Raw genomic sequence first — 7,049 nt, forward strand, 5'->3', positions numbered from 1 at the left:
ATATATATATATAAAACATTTTCTTTATCTATTCATCTGTTGACAAGTACCTAGGCTGGTTCAATAACTTGGCCATTGTGAATTGTGCTGTTATAAACATTGAGGTGGCTGTATCATTATAGTATGATAATTTTAGTTCTTTTGGATAAATACCAAAAAATAGGATAGCTGGGTCATATGGTGGTTCCATTCCTAGTTTTTTGAGGAATCTCCATACTGCTTACCAAATTGGTTGTGCTAATTTGTGAATTTGTGGTCCTGCCAGAAATATATGAGTGTAATTTCCCCCCCCACATCCTTGCCAGCATGTATTATTATTTGTATTCTTAGTGATTGCCGTTATAATTGGAGTGAGAGGAAATCTTGGTTTATTTAGCTTCTTCAGTGTTTTTAACATGAATGGGTGTGGATTTTGTCAAAGGCTTTTTTGGCATTTATTGAGATGATTATATGATTCTTGTCCTTACTTCTATTTATGTGGTGAATTACATTTATTTATTTGCATATGTCAAAACAACTTGCATCCCTGAGATGAAATTCACTTGATGATGATGTATTATCTTCTTAGTGTGTTTTGCTAATATTTTATTAAGGATGTTGGCATCTAAGTTCATCAGGGATATTGGTCTATGGTTTTCTTACCTTGATATGTCTGTCTGATTTTGGTGTTTGGGTTATACTGGCTTCATAGAATGAATTTGGGAGTGTTCTATCAATTTCTATTTCATAGAATAATTTGAGGAAGAATGACATTAGATCTTTTTAAAAATCTGGAAAAACTTGGCTGAGAATCCATCTCATCCTGGACTCCTGTTTGTTGAAAGAAGGCTTTTAAGTGCTGTTTTAATATAATTGCTTGGTATTGGTCTGTTTAGGTTTTCTATATCCTCATGGATTCAATTTGGGTAGGTCATATGTGTCTAGAAATTTGTCAATGTCTTCTAGATTTTTTAGTTTATTGGAGTATAAGTTTACAAAATAGTTTCTCATGATCCTTTGGATTTTAGAACTTTTTCTGCAGTGATATCTCCTTTTTCATCTCTAATTTTGTTGATTTGGGTCTTTGGTTTGGTTAGTTTAGCTATGGGTTTATAAATCTTGTTTATCTTTTCAAAGAACAAACTTTCTTGTATTGATTCTTTGTATTTTTTTACTTTCAATTTCATTAATTTTGGCTCTGATTTTAATTATTTCCTGTTTTCTATTGATTTTGGAATTAGTGTGTCTTTTCTTTTCTAGAGAGCTTTGAAGTAGAACATGTGATTGTTTATTTGGGATCTTTTTATTTTTTAATGAGTGACTCCATGCTATACATTTTCCCTTAGAAGTGCCTTCATAATGTCTCAGAGTTTTTGATATGTTGTATATCTGTTCTCATTTCTTTCATTTTGATTTCTCCCCTGATTTCTTCTATGATCCATTCCTCTTGATAAAGTGTATTATTTAATCTCTAGCAGCTCAAATTATTTCTGTTTTTCATCTTGTTATTGATTTCTAATTTCATTTCATTGTGATTTGATAAAGATGCAAGGAACTATCTCTATTTTTGCATTTGCTAAGAATTGCTTTGTGTCCTAAGGTATGATCTATTTTATAGGTTTCATGTGCAGCTGAGAAGAAAGCAAATTTGGTTGTTGGTGAATGAATTGTTCTTCAGATCTCTGTTAGGTCCATTTTATTAACAGCATCTTTTAGTTCCCAAGAGTCTTTACTTAGTTTGTGTCTGGATGACTTATTTATTGGTGAGAGGGATATGTTGAAATCACTCAGCATTACTGTATTGGGGTCTATTTGATTCTTCATATTAAGTAGGATTTGTTTTATATGCATAGATGCACTGATATTAAGGGCATAAATATTTACAATCATTATATCTTGCTGTTGGATGATTCCCTTAACTAGTATGAAGTGACTTTCTTTGTCTCTTCTGATTAATTTTGGCTCGAAGTCTACTTTGTCAGATATGAGAGTAGCTACTGCTTGCTTTCATTTCCATTTGGATGGTATATCTTTTTTCCATTTTTTCATCTTCAGCTAGTGAATTTCTTTGCCTGTAAGTTGAGTCTCTTGCAAACAACATATGTTTGGGTTTTGTTTTTATTCCATTTTCCAATCTATATTTTTTGATTGGTGAGCTTAGGCCATTTGTTATTATTTCCTAACTTTTAAAAAATATATTTGTAATGCTTAATTCAGACTTGATTTTATTTTTGTTGACTATTCTTTAAGAGAGAATCATACATATGCTGGCTTTGATATTTATTTTTTATTTCTTCTATGGGAAACATTTATTGAGTATATTTTGTAGTGCTGGCTTACTGGTTATAAATTCTTTTAGTTTCTACTTATAATGGAAACTTTTAATTTTATCTTTAATTCTGAAGGATAATTTTGCTGGATATAGCAATTTTGGTTGGCACCAAAATTATCTTTGGCACCAAAGTTATCTTTCAGAGCTCAGTATATATTATTCCAAGCCATCCTAGCTTTTAAGGTATATTCTAAGAAATCAATAGAAATTCTAACTGGCTTACCTATAAATGTGACTTGCTGTTTTTCTCTTGTAGCTTTTAGCATTCTATCCTTGTTCTCTATACGAGATATTTTAATTACAATGTGTCTTGGAGAGGATATTTTTTGAGCTTGTCCATTTGGGGTTCTAAATACATCTTGTGTTTGGATTTCCATCTCATTCCTAAGGTTTGGAAAATTTTCTGATATTACGTCACTGAAAAGTTTATGCATTCCTTTAGTTTGTATTTTGGTGGCTTCTTTTATGCCAATTATTTTTAGATTTGGTCTCTTAATGTTATCTCAGATTTCTTGAATATTCTGGTCATGGTCTCTTAATATCTTTCCTTTATTGTTGACTTATTTTCAAGATTATATATTTTAACTTAGGGTCTGAGAATCTGCTTTCAATGTTGTCTAATCTATTGGAGATTCTTTCAACTGAATTTTTAATTTGTTTTATTGAGACTTTCATTTCCAGGATTTGTTTGGTTCTTTCAGAATCTCTTTATAAAAATGTTCTTTCTCTTCCTGTGTATTCTCTCTTTTTTTTAAAGAGATAGATAGAGAGAGAGAGAGAGAGAGAGAGAGAGAATTTTTTTTTAATATTTATTTTTTAGTTTTCGGTGGACACAATATCTTTGTTTGTATGTGGTGCTGAGGATCGAACCCAGGCCGCACGCATGCCAGGCGAGTGCGCTAACCGCTTGAGTCACATCCCCAGCCCTTCCTGTGTATTCTCTATAGTTCATTCCTCAGATCATTTTGTCCATTGAACATTTAATTATCAATTTTCAAAAAAAAATAATTATCAATTTTCTAAATTCTTTTTCTGGCATTTCCTCCACTGTGTTGTCAATAGGGTCAGTTGTATTGTGAGCTATTTGGGGTGGCTCATTCCCTCAATTTTTCATATTGTTAACATTTCTACACATCTTCTAGGATGATTATCTCTTCTACTTTTATATAGGGGATTTTTAGTGAGCTTCTTTCTCTTTACTATGTGTCCTAGGTTGGGCAAATGTCTTGGTGTCAATATTTTCAATTTGAACTCTCTACTCTGTCCTGGCTCTAACACCACATTGAGACAAATAAAAATCCCCAGTAATTACAGCCATTTCAGAACAATGTCTTATATTAATAAATCTTAGAAAAACCTTATTAACAATACTCTCTAGCAGTCCACTAGTCTGAATAATAAATTTGAGTATTTTCTTGAATTGATTGAGAAATTAGATAATAAGGAAAGTACAATTGCTTTTAAATTATATTTGACTCTTAGATCAGGGGTTCTTCTACTATCTCAATTCTGGGATGCAGAGAAGTCAAGACACTATTTCCCCTCCACCATTTTCTCAGAATCAGTTTATTTGTTTATTTATGTTTCTTGCTGAGGCTTCTGAAATGAAAAGCTTTTTTCCTGGTTATGGTGTAGTTTGTTTATTCTCAGCTCTGACCCAAAGTGGTCAGACTTGTTAGGGGAGTCTGCATGCAGAGTTTCACTGTAAGGTTTCACTCCTTTTTGGTCTAGAAGCTCTGGTCCAATTCTTTCTGGGAATCTCAGACCATGAGTTGGGAGAAGGAGAGTGGAATGCATCAGCCTATCCTTCAACCCTTTCTGGGCTTGGGAGAGATGACTCAGGGGTCACCAGATTTGGTCTGAATTTAATTAGTCTCAGTTCCTCATTCTCAGTATCAGGCAGGCTTCTTATCCCAGAGCTCAGATTTCATATTTCAAGTGAAAGAGTTCTTCACTCTTCTCAGCTTCACAGGTTCAATTTGCCAGGGCTAAATTGGCAAATTTTAAACAACTGTTAAAAATGGAGTCCATTAAGAGTAAAGACGTTGAGTTACGAAGGCAAAAGGAAGGTTGGGATATTCAAAAGGTGAAAGAGGAGAAAATGGAAGTCAGGAAGCACATGAAGGTCCTAAAGAGGGAGGAAGTGAAGAAGTCGAAGTCAGAGAATGAAATATTTCACTATTAGAGGGAGAGAAGAGTCAGAGTAATGAAACAACCAAAGAAGTAGAGAAAAACAACACCAACCCCCAACATCAACAAACAAACAAAAAGGCTTAAGAAACAAACAAAACAATCACTACTTCTTAGAAAAACAAAATGAAAGAGTAAAGATTAATAAAAGGAAATGATAAAATAAGAAAATAGAAACCCCCAACACGTGTGTATATGTATACATATGAACCAATCAACAAACATAGCCAAAACAACTAAAAAATGAATAATAAAAGAAAGAGAAAAGAAAAATTCTTAATTAAAGATGCTTGAAATTTTCCACTGAGGTAGCTGAAGTTGAGTGTTTAAGCCCAGTTCCAGAGGGTCCTTCCATTCCTCACTTGGATTCTGTGCCTCTTAGAGGGAGCCAGGGCTGGGTGATATGAAAGCCACCCTTTTGTGATTTTCATCACTGCCTGCTGGAGTGGGCTGGAGTGTTGCTGGTTGCAATACCTTTTAGCTTCTCTAGGCGATAGGACTGGCAGTTCCTTCTATTGGGATTCTGTCTCGGTGCCTTAGATTGATGCTATTCCTGGTTGGAAGTGGTATAGAGATCTATTTGGGGAGTTTGGGCTGCTGGGGTTGAGCTCTAAATGAAACTTCAGACCTTTGTTCGAATATCTACTCTAGAGCAATTAAATCCTTGTACCCCTGAGGTCTCAGTAGATGTTGACCTTGGCTGGGCATCTGGGTTTCTAGCATCTCCCCACAGTTCTATTCTAGGGCGGGATGACAGACCTCTCTGAGTGGATGGTACACAGCAGGTTTCCCATAGCTTCCTTCCTCCCTGCCCACATATGAATTTCCAAGGCTCTATTCCCAAATGTAATCATACCCCCCACCCCCACCCCATCAATTCCCCCTACTGATCATTTAAACCACAGGGTTCAAAGGAAAAGCAGGTCACACCGTTCTCTGCACCACTGTCTTGAAATCTCCCTGAATCTACTATTTTTCTATAACTGTTTTGGGATCGTGATTTGCCAGGTGCACTTTAGGTCATGCAGTGAGCACTGGTTGTGACAGAGTGGAAGTATTTGCTAAGGACTCTCCCGTTTCCATAGGAACCAGTTTCAGCGTAAACTCCTCCAGCTGGACCTCCACCTCAGTTTTTCACATAGGAGTTGAGAAACACAGAGCACTTTTTAAACACCAGCTGGCTGTGCAGTCTTTAAATCACCTGAGTACAGGCTGCCTTCCACAGCTCTTTGTGTGCCAATTTATCCATCCTGCTTCTTTTTCCCTTTGTGATGCCCCTCCTTTTGCAGTGACCCAACCCCCTGGACACTGCTGGGCTCAGGTGTATTACTTGATAGCCTCCTTTCACTACCCTGGAATCTCTGGGCTCCTCTAACCTCTGACAAATATTGATTTAAATTGGTTTTCTTGAGATACTTACCTTGTTATGAAGCAGTATTTTTGCTATTCCAGTTCCAAACAGGAGAGCCTCCTTCTGCTCTGCCATCTTGCAACCCCCTTCCATTTCTCCCAGTTTTGACCGATCTTCTGGAAACAGGATATTTATGAATGCAAGCAGCTTCAGGAGACAGTCTTACCTTGCACCCAGTAAGATGTACAATATCCTGGAAAGGAGATTGGCCTTGGATAACCTACATCTAGGGAAGGTCCAATTCTTTGTCCTCCAGGCAACTTCTCCAAATGATAAATTCTTAAATATCTTTCCCCCGAGGTCTTTAAAAGTAATATGACATTTTGGTGTTAGTTTAGACATGCCAGACCCTGAGTGCCATCATAGCACAGATCATCTGTCCCTTCCTCTGGAATGTCCTGGAACATAAGATGATGCCTTAGTTATCATTATACCCCAGAGAATGACAAATAACAGCCCCCAAAGAAATGGGGTTTCTATGTTTATATTTCTGGGGGCTGGAGTGGCTTGTGATCCCAGCCTCTCCATCACTGCTCTGCCTCTTCTTACCTAAGCACAGCGGAGCTTCTCCTTAAAGGTTACCATGCGCATTTACCAACCAGTAGAATGAGTAGAAAGAGAGCCCGAGTCATTTCTTTCATGGACTTAAAAGCTAAAATGTTGGCACTTTTAAAGGATTAAGGCCACTTATTAACTGAACTTTTTTTGGAGTTAATATGGAGCTCATCTGTCTCTTGTTTTCACGCCATGTTTTGCTGTCTTCTTTGAAGCTCAAGAAGCACGTCTGTCCGCAGCCGGGGACAGTCCTCCCGTTGTCTGTGATCTTGTAACTCTCACCTGAAGTGGCTTTGATATGACATTGACAGGTTTCTTCTGCACCCTGGTCATTTGAGCCCGAGATCAACTCATTTGCTACATTACCTCCTCCTTGCCTGTTGAGGGCTGTGTTTTCCATTTTGAAAAAGATTCCACTTATTGAAAAAAAACAAGGAATGACAGAACAGCTGATAGCCCTGGCTTCTGCCAGCCATCAAAGTGTTTTGTGTGGAGCCACTCTGAGTCCTTGTGTTTTTATTTCTCCCCCTTTCATCCTCTTCTCTTTTGCTCCCTCATTTCTGTCCTTTAGTCCTTTTGGAA

General features: G+C 36.8%; 1 pseudogene; it reads right to left on the reverse strand.

The window, feature by feature from the left end:
• LOC107137022 overlaps window positions 1–5,987 on the reverse strand; it is a 15,909-nt pseudogene extending 9,922 nt beyond the window's left edge.
• Between the last annotated feature and the right edge of the window lie 1,062 nt (window positions 5,988–7,049).

This window comes from Marmota marmota, unplaced genomic scaffold (genome assembly GCF_001458135.2).
Source record: "Marmota marmota marmota unplaced genomic scaffold, marMar, whole genome shotgun sequence".
Lineage (NCBI taxonomy): Eukaryota > Metazoa > Chordata > Mammalia > Rodentia > Sciuridae > Marmota > Marmota marmota.